At 43.5% G+C, this 22949-nt stretch overlaps 1 protein-coding gene across 2 annotated transcripts in view; it reads left to right on the forward strand.

Moving 5' to 3' along the window:
* The window catches only part of LOC140720361 (NACHT, LRR and PYD domains-containing protein 3-like), an 82400-nt gene that overhangs the window by 32549 nt on the left and 26902 nt on the right, over positions 1–22949 (forward strand). The window contains exons 2-3 of one of the 2 annotated variants that reach the window (XM_073035232.1): positions 17701–17792; positions 21060–21226. The gene's annotated coding sequence lies outside the window, so the exon portion shown is untranslated. The remainder of the gene's footprint in view (positions 1–17700; positions 17793–21059; positions 21227–22949) is intronic. The other variant, XM_073035231.1, reaches the window with a different exon arrangement.

A 22949-nucleotide genomic window follows, 5' to 3' on the forward strand; every position in this document is an offset into this window, starting at 1 on the left:
ACCTCTCAGAGCATTTCTTCACAGTAACTGTTATTGCTATGGATGATAGTCATTAATGCAACTCACACTGCTCTTCCTGGGCACTGGTATAATTGTTAGCCTTTTAAGGGATGTGGAAACTTCCAACTGCAGCAAAAATGACCCCATCTCTGAAGCATTCACAGAATAAAACTCCTGTTTTCCTGGAGTGGCTAAAATCCCTTGTAAATCTGTGTGACAACAGCACCCACCACTTCCTCACTCTCCTGAAATCGATAGAAACACAAAATAAAAATTCCTACAGTGTATTGTATTGAAGGAAAGGCAGATGAGCTTAGGTCATGGATCAACACATGGCATTATGATATTGTCATCATTATTGAGACCGGCTTGCAGAGAACTGGCCACTCAGTATTCTGGGATTCTGTTGTTTTAGAGTTGACAGAGCGTCGGGGATTAACGGGTAGGGGTGGTTTCACTCAGGGAAAATGTCATGGCAGAGTTCAGTCAGGGCAGATGGGAGAACTCATCTAGTGAGTCTTAATGGGTAGATCGGAGAAATAAAATTTGTTTGAACATGTTAATGGGTCTGTCTTATAGACTGCCCAAGAGTCTGTGGGATTTAGAGGAACACATTAGTAGACGTCAGAGAATATTGCAAAAAACATAATTTGTTATAATTTGATTTTAACCGTCCACATACAGACTGGAAATCTCATACTGTAGATCATATATGTCAATCTCAAGGCCCACGGGCCAAATCCGGCCCGCGGTGGAATTATCTTTGGCCCGCGAGATAATATCTAATTACTATTAAAGCTGGCCCCAGTAATCGAAGCGTCTATGGCGTATGATATGGCTAATGCTGAGTTTATTCAGGTACCACGTTTTCAGGGTTTTTAGTGTTTATTCGGCAGTCTTGCTCGGCAGTCTTCTTCATAAGAAACGGAATTTGTAAAGTGAAAGACTTTGCAGTTATAGCAGAGACTGAGACACATGAGAGCAGGCTGAAAAAACGGAGGCAATGAAAGCTGCGTTCGCACGCGTCTGACTGATCCGGCCCGCATGAAGCTGCATTTTGCTCAATCCGGCCCGTGACCTAAAATGAGTTTGACACCCCTGCATGTTCTCATGTAGTTGACAAATGTCTTCAGGAAAGTTTCATTAATCAGTACATCTAAGTCCCAAAGACTCAATTGTGATAGTTGATCTCCCATTAGGAACTGAGACAGGACAGACGTAACAGAAGTTTGTTTAGGGAAACTGTTTGCACCTGGTGATCACAATGCCATCAGGGTCAAAGGAAGTATGGAGAACGATAGCTCTGCTCCGTGGTATTGAGGCCCTGGTATAGAAAAAAACATACAAACAAGCTGGATGAACTCAGCAGGTCAGGCATCATCTGTTGAAAGGAGCAGTCAACATTTCAGGTTGAGACCCTTCATCAGGACTAAAGAAGGAGGGGGCAGGGGCCCTATAAAGAAGGTGGGGGGGGAGGGTGGAAAACCAATCAGAAGAAAAATCGTATATAGGGCCCCTGCCCACTCCTTCTTTAGTCCTGACGAAGGGTCTCGACCCAAAATGTTGACTGCTCCTTTCAACGGATGATGCCCGACCAGCTGAGTTCATCCAGCTTTTTTGTATGCCTTGATTTGACCACAGCATCTGCAGTGTACTTTGTGTTTAGAAAAAAAATAGATGCATAACCGGTGTAGAGGAAAAAATTGAGGTACTTATGGAGTTGAGAAAATGCAAGATAACATTGAGGAAAGAAACCAGGAAGGCTATAGGGTGGCATGAGGTTGTCCTAACAGACAAGGTGAGGGATTATACAGATGTTTTAAAAGCAAAAGGATTTCAGGGGACACAACTGATTGTCTGGATTATCAGAATGGCAATGTACACATGGAGCCAGAAACGATAGAGTTCTTAAGTGGATTATTGCTTCTGTGTTCACTCGGGAAAAGAATCTATTGAAGTGAGGCCATGGATGTTGTAAAAATTACGGATGAGTAAGAGTTTTGGGCAAATTCGAGTGTATAAGTCCCCAGCTACTGAGAAGTTCAGTCCTTGGACCCCGATGGAGGCGAATGCAGAAGTTGCACGGACGTAGTTGATATGTTTAAATTACGCTAAAAGACAGAGCTACTGGAGGATTGGAGGATAGCTAATTTTGATCAACTGTTTAAAAAAGGCTCCAAAATTAAACCAGGAAATTACAGGCACTTGACATCAGTCGTGTGAAGACATTGGAAGGACCGGATATAGGATTATTTAAATAAACAGGACTGATTAGGGACATCCAACATGACTTTGTGTATTCTAGACAATCTATTGAGTTTTTCGAAGAGGTTACAAGGAATGTTACCGGGAAAATTGATGAAGGCAAGGCTCTAGATATTGTCTACATGGACTTTAGCAAGGCATTTGACAAGGTCCCATGTAGGGTGTTGAACAATAAATTTCATTCTCTTGACATTCAAGTTGAGTTAGTAAATGGGAGGAGACATTAGCATAGAGGAGGAAGGCAGATAGTGGTAGCAGATGGTTTCCTCTCTGACTGGAGACCTGTGACTGGTGGAATTCTGCAGGGATCGGTGCTGATATCCGTTGTTGTTTGTAATCTATATCAATGATCTCGATGATAATTAGATTATCCGGATCAGCAAATTTGCGGATGACACCAAGGTTCGGGGTGTATTTGACAGCAATGAAGACTATCGGAGCTTGCAGCGGGATCTGCATTGGGTGTAAGAATGTCTGATAATGGTAGATGGAGTTTAATGCAGGCTTGTGAGATGTTACACTTCAGTAGGATCAACCAGGATGGGTCTTACACAGTGAAGGGTTCAGCACTGAGGGGTGCGGTAGGACAAAGGCATCTGGGAATACGGGTCCACAATTCATTGAAAGTGGCAGCACACCTAGATAAGGTAGTAAAGAAATCTTTGGCACATTGGCCTTCATAAATTAAAGTATTCTGTACAGGAGACTGCATGATATAAGACAGTTATGAGGCCTAATTTGGAGTATGTTTGCAGTTTACGTCACCTACCTACAGGAAAGATGTAAATAAGGTTGATAGATTACAATGAAAATTTACAAGGATGTTGCCGTGATTGGTGGACCCGAGTTATAAGGGAAGATTGAACAGGTTACGACTTTGTTCCTTGGAACGCAGAAGATTTGGGGGAGATTTGATGGAGGTCTACAAAATCATGAGGGGTATAGATGGGGTAGAGGGATGAGGATAGTGAGGGTTATGTTAGGGGATAGAGGAAGTGAGGCTACCAGTTTTAATCAGCAAACAACTCCCCCCTCCCCCATGCTCATTTCAATCAGTGCTTCATTCCCTCCCTGTCGACTATTTTAATGTGTGTGACGATTTTCAGTGAGTGCGTCACTCCCTCCCTCAGTAAAACTTCTGGACATTTGGAATAAATGACTTTTAAGAGAAATAAATTCAACAAGTATTTCCGGCGGGGTGTGGAATGAAACCATGGGCGAGGAGGGTTCTTGTGACAATCGTTGTCTGGATGGAAATGCAACAATCTCTCCCAGTTTTTTTTTCCCAGTTGGTGGAAATATATAATCGAAAGTGTTTGGTTTAATTTCAGCAGAAATGCGGCTCCCTGTACCTGAACAGGTGAGGGAGGTTTGAGCTGAAACTCTATCCATGTCAGGCAGTCTTTCTTACACAGAGGGCGGAGCTCAGACTCCCCAGAACCCGGGCTGGATCAAATTCGCAGCCTGGGATTCGCTGTGTTAAACAGAGAAACTCCGCCCCATTGGTTGCGATGAAAGAAAAAGGAGAGATCCACACGGAAATCCGGACAGAAAGGTTAACACAGCCTGTTTGTTTTCCTCTTTAGGGTTGCTAAATTGATCGCACTCCCACCTCCTCCCGCTGTCAGACCCGTCCTGAGCCGGTGAGAGATAGTGTGACCCGGACTACGGCAGTCCCGCTCTACTCCGGCTCACCCGGCCCTGTCCATCTGTAAAGAGCGATGGACACATCATAGCCGAGTGGCCTCGGCAGCAGCAGCTCAGACTCAACTCTCCGTACAGGGTGAGGACACCGGTGCGGGACCATTGTTGGTCACCGGGGAAGTCAGACTGTGATTTAGTCAGTCAGCATCTTTCACCCCGGTATTGACATGTGAAATATCCCATGGGGCAGTGACCCATCACCAATCACTCTCAATCAAGAGAAAATCAACCAATGTTGGAAATCCGAGCAACGCACACAAAATGCTGGAGGAACTCTACAGGCCAGGCAGCATCAATGGAAAAAAAGTACAGTCGACCTTCGAGACCCCAGCTAATGGACTTTACATCACCACATTGGTTCTATCGCTGTTCCAAGTAACAGAAAGGGTTAAATGCAATATTAACATTTCTTCACATTTGAATGTCAGTGTTTGCATAAATGGTTTTGATTTGATTTCAGCGGAACGTCCGCTCCTTGTTCTGAGGAATGTGCCCGGACAGGCAGCTGCTTGCTCGCAGACCCTGAGCACCGAGTCTCACAAAACAACAAGCCGCACCTTCCAAATCAGTCAATCATCTGCCCTCCTCCCCTTTCCATTCCAGTCCTGATGAAGGGACTCCGTCTGTAACGTCAACTGTTTACACCCATCCATAGATACTGCCTGATCTGCTGAGTTCCTCCAGCATTGTGTGCGTTGCCATGGTTACAAGAGATCTGTGTGGGGCAGTGGACGGGGTTATTTGAAAGAAACGATACACTGCATCCACACTGTCAGAATATTCTGCAGAATTAAAGTGAGAATACTTCAGCTTCTGATATTTATTTTGGATCGTTATTTCCAAACAACCAGTTGTCTTTGCATTGGATCAGTGATCAAGGAGATACTTGCTTTTTTAAGCCACTTCTGGCTCTGGTGTCTTTTGTGTTCCAACTGCTTCCTGCTGGCATGATTTAAATTTCCACAGGTTAGGTAAAGATTAATAACAGCTCTAGAACAATGGCACCTGTTTCAAATCAAGGGTGCAGGATCTGTACAGCAAACACCTGTTCCCTTTTTAGAGTTTCTTATTTCAGACGAATACATCTATTGTTCTTGTGTTGATTGAAAACAATTTGAACTCTTCTTCTCAATCGCCAGTGGAAGCAAAGACTGTAATTCTGTTTAAGCACGGGATTCTTGATAAACAGCGGGATTGAAGTACTACAGGGATGGACATGGGGAATTCGTAATGAATTCCCTACCCCCTAAGTACGCTCTGTAACAGAACAGCCCATTTTCTCGCAGGCCAGTTCTGATTCACAGCCACTTTCTCAAAATGGAGGAAGAACCTATTGTCATCCATCTCCTTGAATGGAGGTACCAACTGGATATCCTGACCAATCTTGAACCCCTCATTTGGGTGTGCCGCCCTGTCTCCTTCCTGCTGTACCTTTAACCTCTCTATTTCCAGCGCATACTGCCTCTCTTTCTCCCTTTCCTCCTTCTGCCTTTCAGCTTCTTTCTTCTCCCTTTCAGCCTCCTCTCTCCTCCTTTCAGCCTCCCTCTCAGCATCTTCTCTTCGCCCAGCAGCTTCTCTCTCTGCTTCCAGCTGCCTTATCCAAAGTTCATGCTGCCTCTTCTCCTTCTTCTCAGCCAACCTTAATTTTTCTATCTCTACCTGAACCTCTCCCTGGGCTGGTTTCCTCTCAGGGAACAGGTCCAATACATCTGGTGTGAACACACCCTTGGATACATAATGCACAGTTATTTCTCTCTGTATATCCGCCTTTCTCATCGACGATTTCACCTCTGGGAGATCTAATCGTTTCGCAACATTCACCAATTCAGCCTTCCTGGCAACCTCTAATGCCCCCGCAGTCGGGTCTTTTAAAAATTTGACAATCTCCATCTCTGCTGGTTTCCCGTCTGGTTAATCTCACAACCAGATCAGATAAGGGACTTTTATCCCGATTCACTGGCCACCTAATTTTGTAATCAAATCTTGAGACAAGGCCCCAATTTGTTACGTACCCCGTAACTGGGTGTCAGACCAGCAGGGACAGAAGTATCCATTGGAGTCTGGTTGTACTATATTTAAAGGTGTTTATTAATAAAAATAAGCAAAACCATATCAATAATGCAAATATACATATAACACAAGGTAGCAGTAATAAACCTAAAGTGCCACAGGGCGACAGTCATTGAGGAATTTAACCACACTCTTTTTGGATACTGGTATGGTTAAAGTTTCAGTTCGGAGATACAAGGAGTTAGTCACCCCTAGGTTGCAGGAGGAGAATAACTTGGTGACTGTCGGCAGAAGGAAGCGAAATGAGCAGCCAGTGCAGACAAGCCTCGTGGACGTGCCCTCAATAGTAAGTATACCACTCAGAGTATACACCTAGTGAGAGGGACGACCTACCAGCAGGAAGCACAACCTCTGGGTCTCTGGTTCAGAAGAGAACAGAAGTGAAGAGGTCTACAGTGGGTATAAACGATTCCATTGTCAGTGGAATAGAGAGGAGATTCTGGATGTATGTTGTCTCCCAGGTGACAGGGTCAGGGATGTCTCAGATCGAGTCCATGGCATTCTATAGGGGGTGGGTAAGCAGCCAGATGCCTTGGTGTATATTGCCACCAATGACATGGGTAGGAAAAATGAAGGGGTTCCTGGGAGATAATATAGCAAGCTAGGTAGAAAACTGAGAAACCAGACCTACAGCGTAGTAATCTCTGAATTTCTGTCAGTGCCAAGTGCCAGCGAGGGTAAGAGGAGAATGATTTGGCAGTGGCTGAAGAACTGCTGCAGGAGGCAGAGGTTCAGATATATGGTCAATTGGTATCTCGTCTGGGCAAGGTATGACCGGTACAATAGGGATGTGTTACACCAGAATCCCAGGGGAACCAAGATCCTTGCAGGCAGGTTTTCCAGAATGACTCAGGAGGGCTAATTTTGCAGGGGGATGGGAACTGGAGTTATAATCCTGAGAATGGGGTAGTTGATACACTAACAGAGGCAGTGTGCAGTGATACTGCTAGAAAGACGAGGCTGATGATAGGGCAAAACTGCAGTTAATGGGATGAGATGCAATGTAAAAGACAGACAAAATGGAAAACGGGGAGTACAAGACTGACGATGTTACAGTTGAAGGCGAACAGAAAACGGAATAATGGATGAACGCAGCAAAGTTACAGATTGGCATGTATGACATTGTGGGCGTCACTGAATCGTGGCAGAAAGAATATTACAGCTGGGAGTTTAACATCCAAGGATACACACTGTATCAAAAGGACAGGCAGGTCGGCAGAAAGGGTGGCGTGACTCTTGGTGAAAAATGAAGTCAAATCATTAGAAAGAGGTGTCATAGGGTAGGAAGGTTTTGAATCTTTGTGCGTAGAGCTAGGAAACTGCAAGGGTAAAAGGACCCTGATGGGGATTATATACAGACCCCAACAAACTGGTAATGACATGTTCTAAAAATTAAAACGGGAGATAGAACACGTATGTCAAAAGGGAAATGTTACGATAATCATGGGATATTTTAACATGGTAAAATTGCGTTGGTGCTGGATCCCAAGAGACGGAATTTCTAGATTTCTTTAAGCTGTTTTTTTGGTTGATCCCATGCGGGGATAAAATATTCCCTATTGGGTGTTGTGCAATGAACTGGAAGTTATTAGAGAGCTGGAGGTAAAGAAACCCTTCTGGGTCAGTGATCATACTATGATATTATTTACCCTGTAATTTGGGAAGGTAGTAATGCGGGACAAGTAAATAGAGGATGAACTGAAAAAGTATCTTGGATCAGTTTTCACAGTGGAAGACGAAAATGATATGGGAAGAGAGCAAGAGATTGTGGCTCAGAGGGAAAATGGAACAGCCATGAAATGGAAGAACAGACTCGATGGGCCAAATGCCCTGTTTATGCTCCTATATTTCATAGTCAGAACGTTCATCAATTGGGCAGCATCTTGCTCTGTCACGATTCTGAGACCAGGTCTTCCACTATTTCTCTTTCCACAGATCCTATCTCAGACACTGTTTCCAGCACATAATTTCAATATCATAACTTTAAAAAAACATTTTATTCCTGTTACCCTGCAGGACATGTGGTCATTAATTATGCTGGGCAATGTCTCATTCGATAACATAATGATCACGTGTTCAATTTAGCTTCAGGAAACAATGTGAGACATATTCCCGCCCTCTGTTGACCCACAGTCAGGTTTTCCAATGCAATCTCCGGCCCATTCAGAGGACAATCATGTTCTCAGTGTTGTGTGGGTTGGTGTGGGGGTGTAAATTTTTGAACTGGGTATGACCAACATACTGCAGCATATTTCCGGCAGCAAAGAGTCTTGAGTGTTTTGGTGCTTGGGTTATGATCCACGGATGGGAAATCCGGGAATATGGAACTGGCCGTGTTTGGGCTTCAGCAGTTGTGAGGGATCTTCGTCGTTTCGCTGTGAAACATAAGTTTCCGGTGGATGGATATTGGTTGTTGGGAATTTACTGACTACAGCTGCCAGTCTGAGACTTGCCGTGTGGTTAAGTGGCAGGATCAGCTGTGAGCCCTGTGAGCTTGTGTGATGGGACATCACAGTTTTTTGCCTAGGTAAAATGGACCGGGGATCAAGCTACCTGCTTTTAAGAGGTGCTGAGCAAGCATTTTTCTTCTGGGCTCCGTTGTTTGTTTCTGGAGTTCCTTTAGCAGCAATGACTGCTAATCTGAGGAGAGAAGAAGTTCCTATTCTATCCCGCACAGCAAGAGGCTGTGATTAAATGTGCTGGCTGTACAATTTTCACACCAGTAGTAATAGACCCGCAGGTTCAGTGTTGAAAACTTGTTTGGAAATCCGCTCTAACTTTCGCCTGTCAGTCAGACAGAGGAAATCAAGCAGAAACTCAAGATGCTGGCGATCTGCACTAAACCTGAAAATGTTTGAAGCTATTCTGAGGACAGGTTGTGAAAGGGAATTGTTAACTTTGCTCCTCTCCCCACAGCTGTTCTTTACCTGCAGATCATTTCTCATGACAACAGTCTCTTTCCATTACTTTCACCTTGGGATGGTTTCAATCTTCTGGAAATGGAACTGTGCCAAGCCGCATGTTTTGTGACAGTTAATCGAACAGTAAAGAAACCACAGCTTCTCGCAGTAAACTATTTTGATCACACAGGAGGAACTCAGCAGGCCAGGCAACATCTATGGAAGAGTACAATCGAAATTTCAGGCCGAGACCCTTCAGTAGGACTAACTCTCGGCCTGCAACATCGTCTGTACTATTTTCCATAGATGTTGCCTGGTCTGTTGAATTCTTCCAGCTTTCTGTGTGTGTTGCTTTCATTACCAGCATCTGCAAAATCTCTCTTGTTTGAAATTATCCTGATTATTTCCTTCGACTATCTAAAGCAACTTTCTGAGCAGCTCCATTGGGAACCCGACGCTACTGGCCATACCAGGCTTTCTGTACAGTTCCGAATGCAGTGCAAAGGTTGTAGAGGTGCGGTCTATCCATATTGACGATATAAGTTGATGGGTTCATTTCATTGCCTTTTTCTCAGACCTGAGGAGAGTCACGGCATGCCGTGATGTGTTTTTTTTTTCAGAACGAATGTCATTCAGATTGCTGTAGTTCAAAGAAGATTTAGTATATTGATAGTTCGTTTGTGTGAATTCCCTTTCAGGAAATATCTGTGAGCTTTTGTTTTCTTTTCGCTGAATTTCAAGAATTAGAGTTGAATCTATCTCATGCGCTGTTAGTGGATGAATGGAGAATATGACTGTATTCATTGGTATTAGGAAAAGATGGGAACTTGATTGTATTTGATGTTCTTTGGATAAATGCGTTGTGCACTTGCTTGGAGTACACAGCATCAAGCAGGATCTTGACAGGAATCTGGAGAATATAGAAACATAGAAAATCTACAGCACAATACAGGCCCTTCTGGCCCACAAAATTGTGCGAGCATGTCCCTACCTTAGAAATTGCTAGGGTTACCCATAGCCCTCTGTTTTTCTAAGCTCCATGTACCGGTCCAAATGTCTTTTAAAGACCCTATCGTTTCCGCCTCCACTTCCTTTGCCGGCACCCCATTCCATGCACTCACCACTCTTTGCATATAAAACTGCGTAAGATTTGTTTGCCGCAGGTGGGGGGATGAAACAATTTTTATTTTTCAATGTGCTGAATTCAGCAGAGCACAGATCCTTGACAGGAAAGTTTTCTGCAGGAGGACACAGGTTTGGGCCGCTGAGATGAGCTTAGAGAATGGCGGAACAGGATTGAGGGGCCAAATGTCCTAATGCTAATCTAATATGGCAGAACCAACTCCCACAAAAAGGAGACGCAGTGAATTTTGAGTTCACAGATCTCCCATCGCTGATTGATGAGAAACAGTTGATGTGTCTGTAAAATAAAGGCAATACCAGGCAAATTCAATGTAATTTCATGATTGCTGCTCTGATATGGGAACTTTTTCCCATAATTGAGCAATCAACTGAAGGAGAAGGGTATTCCTGGGGGATGGTAATCTCGTACAGTTGCTTCCCAATTGGCATATTACTGCAATGATCGAACTACTGACAATGGTTGAAAACGATTTCGTGAAAAGGATGAACCTGAGTTCACGGCATCTCCAGGCAACTGGTGCACAGTTGGATCTGAAGAAAGAAAGTGTGCAGTGTTCAATGGAAAAGATTATCCCAAATTCATAACTTCTCGCCAGAGTCCACAGCGCCCTTCCTTCTGCTATCTATGTGCAATAAAACTATAGCTAGTGCTGTGGTTTATAGTCTGGCAATTTGAGTTGCGGCCACGCGATTAACAGATTCCCATTAATGAGCTGGTGTACAGTTGCACCTAATAAAGTGGTCATCTAGTGCATTTACTATTTAGACAGGCCTACCTCGAATCTGAACACGGGTGAGATTTGGTGCTGATTTTTGCGATTTTCCTGTTTCCAACAACATGTTGTCACTGACGAGACAGTGGACAAAACACTGTTATAATTTGGGGCAACCTGGAGAGAGAGACTGTCACTGTTCCTTCTGAGCTGTGCTGGTGTGCATCTGCACTGTAATTAAAATACTCCCATCATGAATTTTAATGCAGCTGGAAAAAAAAGTTCATGAAACCTGAGAGTTTTTCTCTGTTGTACTGTATTTTATAATTATCTTGCATTAATAGATAAATTCAAAAGTATTTTTTGACAGTCCATTCTAAATATTCATGGATGCACATTACAAAAGAACATATCTGAGATGCAGCACTTTTCTCAGGCCATGTGAACATTTCTGGCTCAGAGAAATTGTTGATCCATGCAACGGCAAAAATAGTAATTAGTGGGAACATTGGAGACCGGACCATGTTAGATTTTATGCATATAATCACGATTGAATATGATACATTATTGTGCTTCATTATTTTACTTTATTTTGGGATCCTATTTTATCTTATTATCCAGCTTGCCTTCATAGTTCACATTTTCTCTGCTTATTGCTTTTTAATTGCCTTCTTTTGATTATTAAAAAGCTCCCCATTTCACTAGTTTCAACTACTTTTGCTCTCTAGGATAACATCTTAAATCAGTATGTAGATAGTCCAACAAAAGCAGGAGCTGTACTGGACCTGGTGTTGGGTGATTATGCAAGCCAGATGCCCGACCATTTGGTGGGTGAACAGGGAGGGCGGAGCTCCTTAACTTTAAGAGCGCTATATGGAAAGAAAATGTAGACTTTGCGGGAGGGTAATGCATTGGATCATGGTAAATTATGAGTTTATTAAGCAGGAACTAGGGAGAGTTAATGAGAAACAACTGAGAAACAAGTCCAAATCTGACATGTGGAAGGTGGTTATCGTCCATCTGCATGGAGTATAGGACGGGTACATTCCTGTATGAAGAAATGACGAGATTGGCAGTGTAAGAGAACTTTAAATGTGGGGAGAAGTGATGAATTTAGTCAAGCATGAAAAGGAAAAGTATGTAAAGCTCAGGAAGGTCGAATCAAACAGAGCCCTCGGGAATGTATGTGATGTCCTTAATGAGTAACTTACATCAGTATTTACCAAGGAGAAAGACACGGAGGATAGGGAGATCAGTGCTGAAAGTACTCATATACACAGGTATTTTGAAATAAAGGTTGAGACAGTGTTGGGTCTCTTAAAGTGCAAAAGGCGTATAAGTCTCGAAGCCCTGATGGGGTATACCCCAAGATAAAAAGAGAGGCAAGTGAAGAGATTGCTGGGGCCTTGACCAATATCCTGGTGTCCTGCCTAGCCACAAGCAAACTCCTGGAGAACTGGCGAGCAGCTCATGTTGCATTTTTCAAGAAGCGATCCAGGGAATAATCCTGATGTGCATTGAAACTGCCGAGATACAGTCGGCTATGAATCAAGTGCTGATGAATGGGACCAGTGTAGTCAGTGAGTGGATGGTCAGAACAGGTACGGCCGGCCAAAGGCCTGTTTCCGATCTGTGTGATCCACCACTCCAGACATGCTAAATTAATGATGCAAGGCACTGCAAGGCATTGATTTCAAAAGTCCACACCCTTCTCCAACATGAAATAAACTAGACAGCACTCCTTTGTTGCAAGAGCGAATATCTGTTTCTGTCAAGGTTACATACAAATTGGTCACTTCTGCTAAACAAATGGGAATTGTTAAAGGTCTTGTGTCTTCTTCCATTAATGTTGCTTCTTCACAGCAAAACCAACCCTCTCACAGTGTCAGATTCAGTGATTAAATCCGGCCCTAAACATTGTGTTTTAATTCCCTGCACATTGTAACTTGAACCATCTCACTGAGGGTCTGATACAGACCCAACCCCTGTCCTCTACACATGTGATCACATCTCCCCTGCTTCTGACATTTCAAATACCCTCAGAATGGTTTTCTGATTCGGTCTGAAGGTTATTGCACGTTCAAATCATTCTCAGAGCTGACAAACCATGTCTTCCCACAGCCGGTTCCAACCTGTTGGTGTGTCCTCTTTCCTCCACCTCCATAGAAGCTGAATTTCCATAAGACCTCTTGCCAGTCAGACACCGATATATCCATGCCAGAATCTTTCCTGTAGTACCATGGACTTGTAGCTTGTTAAACAGCCTCAAGTGTGGCAACTTGTCACAGGCCTTTCAAAAATCCATGTACACAATATCAACCAATTCACCTTTGTCTATCCTGCTTGATAATTCTTCAAAGAATTCCTAAAGATTTGTCAGACAAGATTTTCCCTTGAGGAAACCATACTGACTATGGCTTATTTTATCTTGTGTCTCCAAGAACCCTGAGACCTCCTCCTTAGTAATGGATTCCAACATCGTCCCAATCACTGAGCTTAGGCTGACTGGCCTACAGCTGCCTTTCCTCCGCCTCACCCCCTACATGGAGTAACATTTGCAATTTTCCAGGCTTCTAGAATCTTTCCTGAATCTAGTGATTTTGAAAGGTCTTTAATGCCTCCAAAATCTCTTCATGCTCCACTTTCAGAACTCTGATGTGTACACCATCTAGTCCGAGTATCGTATCTACCTTCAGACCTTTCAGATTCCCAAGACCTTTCTGTCTAGTTAGGCAATTTATGACCCGATATCTGGAACTTCCACCATACTGCTAATCCTACTCACTGCTGATGGTGGAACGTGTGCACTAAGGAATGCTGAACCTTATCCCTGATGAGTCCAGCAACATTACTCACTTGGCTGCTCACATTCGGGACTCGGTGGCTAAAATTCAAAAATCAAAGGACCAGCTCCTCCAGCACAACACCTCATGGGGCAATTGGTGGCCATTTGGGTCCCTAGAGGGGTGGTGGGCAACTGTCATTCACTGGTCCATCACATTCATTCTTGTAATCATAGCCATTTTTATACTATGTTGTGCCTGCCAGATGATTAAGAGTGTCTCTGCATTTACTTAGCTGCTTAAAAATAGTTATTTCTGGTATGTGATATTGTTTCACCCTCTTATGTGTGTTCGCTATGTGGTGCGTCTTCCGAGGGGTGGAGTGTATCCAGAGATACTGGCCATGTGACAGACGCACTGCCACCTGGCTGGTCAGAGGACACACCACACGCCAATCAACATTTGGTCCCTCCCAACTAATCAATGCACACCTAAATTATTGGTCACCTTAATTGGATTATCTCACCCAGCCCTATGCTATAAAAGGTGAGACATGTGCCTGGCTCGGTCTCTCTTACAGACCACCTCATTGAAGGTAAGTGCATTGATTTATGTTTGGGAAGGTCTATCGTTTGTCCTTGTAAGGGAGCCGCAGCTATCCAAGGTCAAGGGGGATAGCTGTCGTAGTGCTTTTCCCTTGTTTGTATGTGTAACTGTACCTTGTCCCCACAGCACTTTCTGTGTATTGTACAGCCATCCCGACCTTCCTCACACGCGTTAACCCTAAGTGATTTTTGTTAGAATATTGTAGTTGCTTGTGTTGACCCGACTTACCCTTGTAAATAAATTCCTTATTCTTAAAACTGTGTGTGTCCAGGCATCTACTGTTGAGACTTAAAGAACCAGTTATTTTCCATCACAACATCGGGCGCTAATCCCTTCCACAGTGAAGACAGACACAAAATATTTATTCAGTTCTTCCGCTGTTTTGTTGTCCCCCATTGCTACCTCTCCAGCATCGTTTTCCAGCTGGCCAATATTGACTCTTGCCTCTCTTTTACACTTGATATATCTGAAGAAGCTTTTGGTATCCTCTTTAACATTATTGTCAAGCTAACCTTCATATTCCATCTTTACCTTCTTAGTGTCTTTTTTCAGTTGCCTTCTGTTGGTTCTAAAAAGAACCCAATCCTCTAACTTCCCACTACTGTTTGCTCTGTTGTATGCTCACTCTTTGGCTTTGACTGCTCATGTTAGACACGTTTGTGTCATCTTTACTTTAGAATATTTCTTCTTCTTTGGTATGTATATATCCTGTGCCTTTCGAATTGCTTCCAGAAATTCTAGCCATTGCTGCTCTGTCGTTATCTCTGCTGAGTTCTGTTCCAATCCATTCCGGCCAACTCCCTTCTTATGCGTCTGCAATTCCCTTTACTACACCGAAACACTCCTACATCAGACTTTAGCCTCTCCTTTTCATATCTCAGGATGAATTCAATCATATTATGATGACTTTCCCCTCAGGGTTCTTTTACCTGAAGTTCTCCAATCCATTCTGCTTCATTGCACAACACCCAGTCCAGAAAAGCTGATCCCCCGACTGGGCTTAATCCATGAACTGCTCTAAAAAGCCATCATGTAGGCATTCTAGAAATTTCCCTTTCTGGGATCCAGCACCAACTACTTTTCTAATCTACCTGCATATGGAAATCTTCCATGGCTATTGTAACATTGTTGCCTTGGCATGCATTTTCTATCTCCCTTTGTAATTTGTAGACCACATTGTTACTACTGTTTGGGGGCCTGTATTTAACTCCCATCCTGGTCTTTTTACACTTGCAGTTTCTTAGATCTATCCACAATGTTTCAACACCTTCTAACTCTATGTCACCTCTTTCTGATGATATAATTTCCTTTTTGTACCAACAGAACAATGCTGCCCACTCTGCCTTCCTGCCTGTCCTTAGGCATTCAGCTCCCAGCTACTGTATATCATTCAGCCATGATTCATTGATGCCTACAACATCATACCAGCCAATCTGCAACTGTGTTGCAAGTTCATCCACCTTATTCCCTATGCTGCGCACATTCAGATACAACACTTTCACACCTGTATTCACTCTTTTCGATTTTTTTCACCTTTTACATTGAAACTCATCCTGTTAACTGCAATTATGCCCTATCTACAGCTCCTCCTCACTTCATATTGCCACTGTTTGTAAACCAGCTACTCAGCTTGAGCACTATTATCCGCTATTCCTACGATACTTCTTGCATTGTAATTTACTCTAGTTACACCTTGCTTAATCTTTTGAATTTTAATTGCGTCTGTCTTCCCGACATCTCTCTCCACAGCCTTTCCACTAACTGTTCTGGCACTCGGGTTCCCATTCCCCTGCAACTCCAGTTTAAACTCATACGAAGCAGAATTAACAGACCTTCCCACTAGGATATTATTCCCCTTCCCATTCAGGTGCAAATCGTCTCTTCTGTATAGGTCCCACCTTCCCTGGAAGAGAGCTCAATGATCCAGAAATCTTATGCCAACCCTCGTACATGAACTCCTTTTCACATATTAAACTGCATAGACTTCCTGTTTCTGGCCTCACTAGCACATGCCACGGGTTGCAAGCCTGAGATCACAGCCCTGGAGTTATTGCCCTTTAACTTAGCACCTAGCTTCTCAGTTCAAACGATTGCTTATCACCATTGCAAAGGAAACCCCATCACAGTCCCTCTCCCTGTATGACCTGGGCAGCTCCGGGTGACCGCCGGGCTCACTCTCTTCCTGAAGCCTGTGAGATCATTAAAAAAACAGCAACCAAAGCAATCTATGAAACAGCTCCCGCACTGGTGGCCATGCTTTCCCAGTTAAAGCACACTCTTCTTATCCACTACCCTATTCCCTTTCCCTTTGCAAACTTCAGAGTTGCCACCAGGTCTGAATCCACAGTAGGGACCTTTATATCTCACAAAAGGCTCTACAAACAAGTGTCCTCCTCTGATGCGGAGGTCACTGACATCCCAGTTGTCCCCAGATTCTGGGGTTCTGCAGCAAACAAAATCTTGAAAAGCAGATTAGACAGTAACTATTATGAAGATAGAATTGTTGCTTCCTGAAAGGACACATATACTGTGAGATCCAATCGACCATATCCTCTTTAGTTTAAACCGTAATTTGCCCTGGGATCCATCTTCCCCGGGTGATCGAACTACCAATCATCCCACTTTCTCCCAACAGCCCACCACCACCCCGACCATCTACGGACCCACAGACTTCCCACACTCACCCCACACCCACCCCACACCCACACGCCCACACATAAACTCTACCTACTCACAGACAGATCCGATTTACCTGAAACCCCTCCCAGCTTGGGGAACCGCAAGTAACCCACAACCTGTGCTCGGGCGCAAAGCTAAATCTGGTCTGCCACATAGTAAGAAAGATATCAAGACTGAAGAGCGTGCAGAAGAGGTTTACCAGGATGTTTCCTGGAGTTCAATGCGGTAACACGGGGTGGTGAAGAGGTGTTTATTACGTCGTCCTTTAATAGTCAGGGTACTGAGTGCAGGAGTTAGGTCATTATTTTATTTATTTTTTATTGATATACAGCAAGCCGCGCTGCCCATTAGGTCCATCAATTTGATCCTAGTCTTGTCACAGGACAATTTACAATGACGAATTAACCAGCCCACTGGTACGTCTTCTGACTGTGGAAGGTGGGGGTGGAGAACAGCCGGATCATCTGGAGGAAACCCATGCGATCACGGTGAGAACCTACAAACTTTTACAGGCTGTGGTGGGAATTGCAACCGGGTCGTTCCAACTGTAAATAGTTGTGTTAACCACTATGGTGCCATTGTATAAGTCGTTGGTGAGACAGTGTTTGCAGTGTATAGTTCTAGCTGCTATATGTTTGAAAAGGCTTGGTTAAAGTGGAAAGAGTGCAGAGATTTGTGAGTGTGTTGTCAGGGCCAGAAATCCTCTGTTCTGGGGAGAAGATGGTCACTCCATGTCTTTACTCCCTGGAATGTAGGAGACTGAGCAGTGACTTTACAAAAGCTTTTTAAATTATGAAGGGCAAGTAACAGACTCACTGTTTTATTTGTGTAATTCAGCCCATCGCCAGCAGGAGGTGCTGTCTTCCACCCGGACGGCAGACAAGCAGATGACAATCAACCAGCGACAGTCACAGTCAGAATGGACACAGGTATGTTCACTGGGCTCTTTCTCATTAAAACTCTGTCATCATGCTACACGTGTAGTTAAATCATCTGTAGTTCAGTGGGATAAACTTGGGCGATAAAGGGCAGAGTGAAACTACCTTCAAACAGGACATTGATCTAACTGGTAAAGCAACCTTGAGCACTGGAACAATTCACCAGCTCCAGCGCAGGGACCTAACAAGGGAATGGTCGAATCACTCCGCTGACCATGCAAATCTTCACCTGAGTGAAAGAAGAAGGAGCTCCTGAATAAGGTGGGCGTGGGTGAAACTCAGACAGGAATACAACAGCGTCCAGGGAACAGACAGAATTTCTGTCAGTATTTGGTATGTCCTGATCTGGGAAATCCCTCCAACAGCCAGTGAGAGAAACAGAGTTGTTTTCTCTTTTGGAAGGGCAGTGGTGAATTCTCCCCAGATTTCCGGGTTGTTGCTCAATGGAGGTGAGGGGCATTCCCAGTGTCTGTTTTCTGTGGCCGATTTAAGGAATGCTACATTGTGGGAGAATGGGCTGGGTGCGGGAGACAGTGAACAGGAGAAATTTTACACTGGAAATCTGAGTGGGCTACCGAGACAATGAATGTCCTTGGTGAATAACAGTAAAGCAAAACAAGAGGGTAAGTAGAGATGGCAATGCACACAATGGTAGAGGAGCTCAGCAGGTCAGGCAGCACCTGTAGAGGGAAATGAACAATCGACGTTGCGGATTGAGGAATATTAAGCGGAGACTTTGTACATTGATTTCAGTGTTGTTTTGGTCACATAAAATAGAGTCAGGACTGAAGGAGCATTCTTCTGAATGAAGGTCTGTGACCAGTAGTCTTCAGAAGGATCACTGTCTCATTATGCATTGTGTGCGATTTAAATAACTTAATGAATCCCATAGGCACAGAGGCGACTGTACTTCCTAAGAAGGTTGGCGTCATTCAATGTCTGTGGTGAGATGCTGAAGATGTTCTATAGGTCAGTTGTGGAGAGCGCCCTCTTCTTTGTGGTGGCGTGTTGGGGAGGAAGCATTAAGAAGAGGGACGCCTCATGTCTTAATAAGCTGGTAAGGAAGGCGGGCTCTGTCGTGGGCAAAGTACTGGAGAGTTTAACATCGGTAGCTGAGCGAAGGGCGCTGAGTAGGCTACGGTCAATTATGGATAACTCTGAACATCCTCTACATAGCACCATCCAGAGACAGAGAAGCAGTTTCAGCGACAGGTTACTATCGATGCAATGCTCCTCAGACAGGATGAAGAGGTCAATACTCCCCAATGCCATTAGGCTTTACAATTCTACCGCCAGGACTTAAGAACTTTTTAAAAGCTATTATTATTGCTTTTGAGATAGTGATCTAGATGCATATCATATTTTTTACTGAGTTAAGTATTGTATGTAATTAGTTTTGCTACAACAAGTGTATGGGACATTGGAAAAAAGTTGGAATTTCCCCATGGGGATGAATAAAGTATCTATCTATCTATCTATCTATCTATCTATCTATCTATCTATCTATCTATCTATCTAGGTGGACTGATTCGATGATTACAGACTCTGTGGTTGTGTAAATTTGGGGATGTTGTCAAAATGTTCAGCATCCAATTAGAAATATGAACAGAGTCACCAAGTACAGTTAATTCGGGCAAATGTGAGGAGCTGCACTTTGGGAGGTCAAGTTCACGAGCTATGGGTGCAGTGAATGCTGGGAGCTTTAGGAAGGCTGATCTACAGACGGGTCTTGTGATGGATATGCATAGATCCCTGAAAATGACAACACTGTGATGGATGTGCTAACGACAAGTTGATGTGTGAGAATGTAATTTTTAAAGTTGTGCTGTAACTGGATGAACTTTGGGTAAGAGACAATTTCAGTATTGTGCAAAGAACTGGTAACCACATCACAAGAATGATGTGGAGGCACTGGAGAGGGTGCAGACAGGTTTCACCACGATTACAGAATATATTTGGTTACCCAGATTACAGAATATTGGCTTCCGGGAGAGGTTGGTCAAGCTTGGATTACTCTTTCTGGAGCGTCGGAGACTGAGGCCTGAATCTCAGAGAATTCATACATTTATGAGAGGCAGAGCGAAGTACGATAGTCTGTGACTCAGTGCAGATATGAAGCACTGGAGTGAATAGGTTTAAGGTTAGAGGGTAAAGTTTAGAGGGGATTTAGGATTCATGTTTTCCACAGAGAGTGATTGGTGTCTGGAATGAGCTGCCGAGGGAGGGACTGGAAACAGATACTCAGCAGCATCTGAGAGGCGTTTGAACTCATGAGTAGGCCGGGAATGGAGGGATATTCAGCATGTTGCTGAAGATGGGAATGGTTTAAATTAGCATCGTGTCCGCATAGACATAGTACATCTACTATTACTGTAGATTCCGGACTACAGAGCGCACCTGATTAAAAGCCGCTGGCTCTAATTTTAGAAAGAAAATCAATTTTGTACTTGTACAGGCCGCACCGGATTTTCGGCCGCAGGTGTCCCACGTTGTAATATGAGATATTTACACAGAAAGATATTACACGTGAGGATTTTTTAACTTTTAATTAAATCCATATGGTAACATAAACAAATACATATTGCAAATGCTTTTTTTCGAACCGTGCCTGTAACGCGGCTACTTTTAAATATACGTTGCGTATACTTTTTTACTGAACAACATTCCAATATCTCCTAACGACTGGTAAAAAATATATATACTGCAGCCTAGCAGGAAAAGTTATTGATCGCCTTTAACTTAAAAGCAGCGTTTTCGCTCCGCCGCTCGCCCCCCGCCGTCCCATTTATCGCAAACCGGCATTTTTCCCACAAGACGCGGCGAAACAGGGTGTGACATCATAGCATCCCAGGATGTAGTACAGAAAACAAATATAGTTAAAACAGTTCTAACTTTAACTAACAAATGAATTACTAAGCGAAAATATTATAAACTAAATAACTGCCATAAAGGCAGCACAATGCTTTTCTTCGAGTGTTTTCCATGTTGATGAGGGTGAGTACAAATGACTGATTTACAATAATTTAATTGTGAAAGTGCGCTTGATTTATCATACAATTTCATTGGACCTCTGTGAACTACTCATCAATTTTATTGGTCTAGTGTTACGAGGCAAAATGTTTTTGGCGGCATGAAAAAAAACCATGCATTAGCCGCTCCGTATTAAGGGCCGCAGAGTTCAAAGCTGTTCAAAATGTGGGAAAAAAGTAGCGGCTTAAAATCCGGAATCTACGGTATATGTTCTGTGTCTGACTACAGATCTGAACTCCGCCATCTCCGCCTTCCTGTCAAATTGTGATGATCACCAACTGTTCCTGCTGATGAGATTCAACATGGAGCGACTGGAGCTGGCGATTCAGGAGGGTGTGGAGGGAGTCGGCTTCATGTTAACACATGGTTATCAGTTCAATGGGTAAGAATATCAGGTTAGTGGAAGGAACATAGATTGACTGTAGATTCTACTGAATCAATCACAGACCGACAGAACTAATGTAACGGCACCTCTGGTGTATGAAAATCCTGTAATGCTTGTGGTCAACATGAAGAAAAGTGCTTTCATTTGCAGAAACCTTGAATTTTTATTAACCAATACAAGTCTCTATCCAGATTTCTGAACACATTTACTTTCAGACAGGTTAAGACACAGACAATAATTGATAGGGGAATTTAGTGATATGACACTTGACGGACATTGCAAGTGGACAGGGAACCACTTTACACCAGTCAGTCTGACATCACATCATTGTCCGAATGCTCGACCTTAACGGCCATCATCAGACTCTCTTGATTTCCCCCCGGGTTTCTCACAAATCAAATATAAATTGACTTACATCGCAGCTCATTCCTCGAGTCTACCTTCAACCCCATCATCAATTGAACAGGCAGTACTGAATATTGTCTCTCTTTTCAACTACTGACCCTCTTGCATTTGATCAAATATCCCAACATGCCTCATGGTTCAGTTTCTTGTGTTTCTTGTGACTGTTCCATTTGGAGTTTGTAATTACCAAAGCATATACTGTTAACACTGGGAACTACAAAATAATATAATTGAAAATAGTCCAAGCATCTGCAGCTAACATGGAATTACATAGTGATGTAGCAGAGTTTTAACACTTTACTTGAGATGAAAGATACAGAGACTCTCTGGACTCAGTTCGCAGCGAGAACCTTTATTGTCGTGATGATCACGGAGAGCCGACCCTCACGGTGGAGCGGCAGACTCTAACCAGACGTGTATGCGAGCTGACCTTTTATACAGAGAGGTAGATAGTTTGTCATACAGAGAGGTGATTATATCTTATGCTATGTCCAGTCTGCGGTTTTAACTGGAACAAGCTGCGCTTAGCCTTGAAGCGGGAACTCAGGCTGCGGTTGAGAACTAATCTAAATATGTTGCAGTTCTCATAAGAACATTGCTCTGCAGAAGTGAGGTGTTAACAGACTTGACAGCAAGTCAAGTGCTGCAAAGGGCTTCTGGCAGACATCAAAGATGATCGGCAAAATGCAGTATTTTCACCACCACACATAGAAAAGCCTTTCTAATGGTCCTCGTCTTACTGGGACACATTCACCTATTGCTCACCAGACTGAATTTTAGTGAAGAGCCTCACGTTATCCCTAACCCTAACATTCCACATGAGACAGCTGACAATTTTAATCCAAACTTCCTTCTCTGCATTACTACCATTTGACTTTGGTCTCTCTGACAAGCACAAAAGTCCTGCAATTGCTGTCTGCTCCTCACTGCCAGTTCTCAGCTGCAGGCTGACACTGGATCCCTCAGGGAGCCTGGCAGTTAATTGTGAACCTGCTGCGGTTCACCAGCAATTACCCTAGGGAAAATCAACAGTGACCCTGCCATAGTTTGACCTAGACATAGTCATCAAACTCTACAGTACAGCAACAGGCTATTCAGCCCATCAGCTCCACACTGACCTATTACATGCCTAGTCGCATTGATCTGCACACTGACTAGAGACATCCGTACCCGTCTCATTCATGAAATTATCCGAATTGTTTTTAAATGGTCAAATCAAATGCACTTATATCACTTCCAATGGCAATTCATTCCATACTCTCACTAGCCTCTGAGTGAAGAAGTTCTCCCTCAAATTTTCTTTCATCTTTCATCCTTAATCCATGACC

This window comes from Hemitrygon akajei, unplaced genomic scaffold (genome assembly GCF_048418815.1).
Source record: "Hemitrygon akajei unplaced genomic scaffold, sHemAka1.3 Scf000041, whole genome shotgun sequence".
NCBI lineage: Eukaryota > Metazoa > Chordata > Chondrichthyes > Myliobatiformes > Dasyatidae > Hemitrygon > Hemitrygon akajei.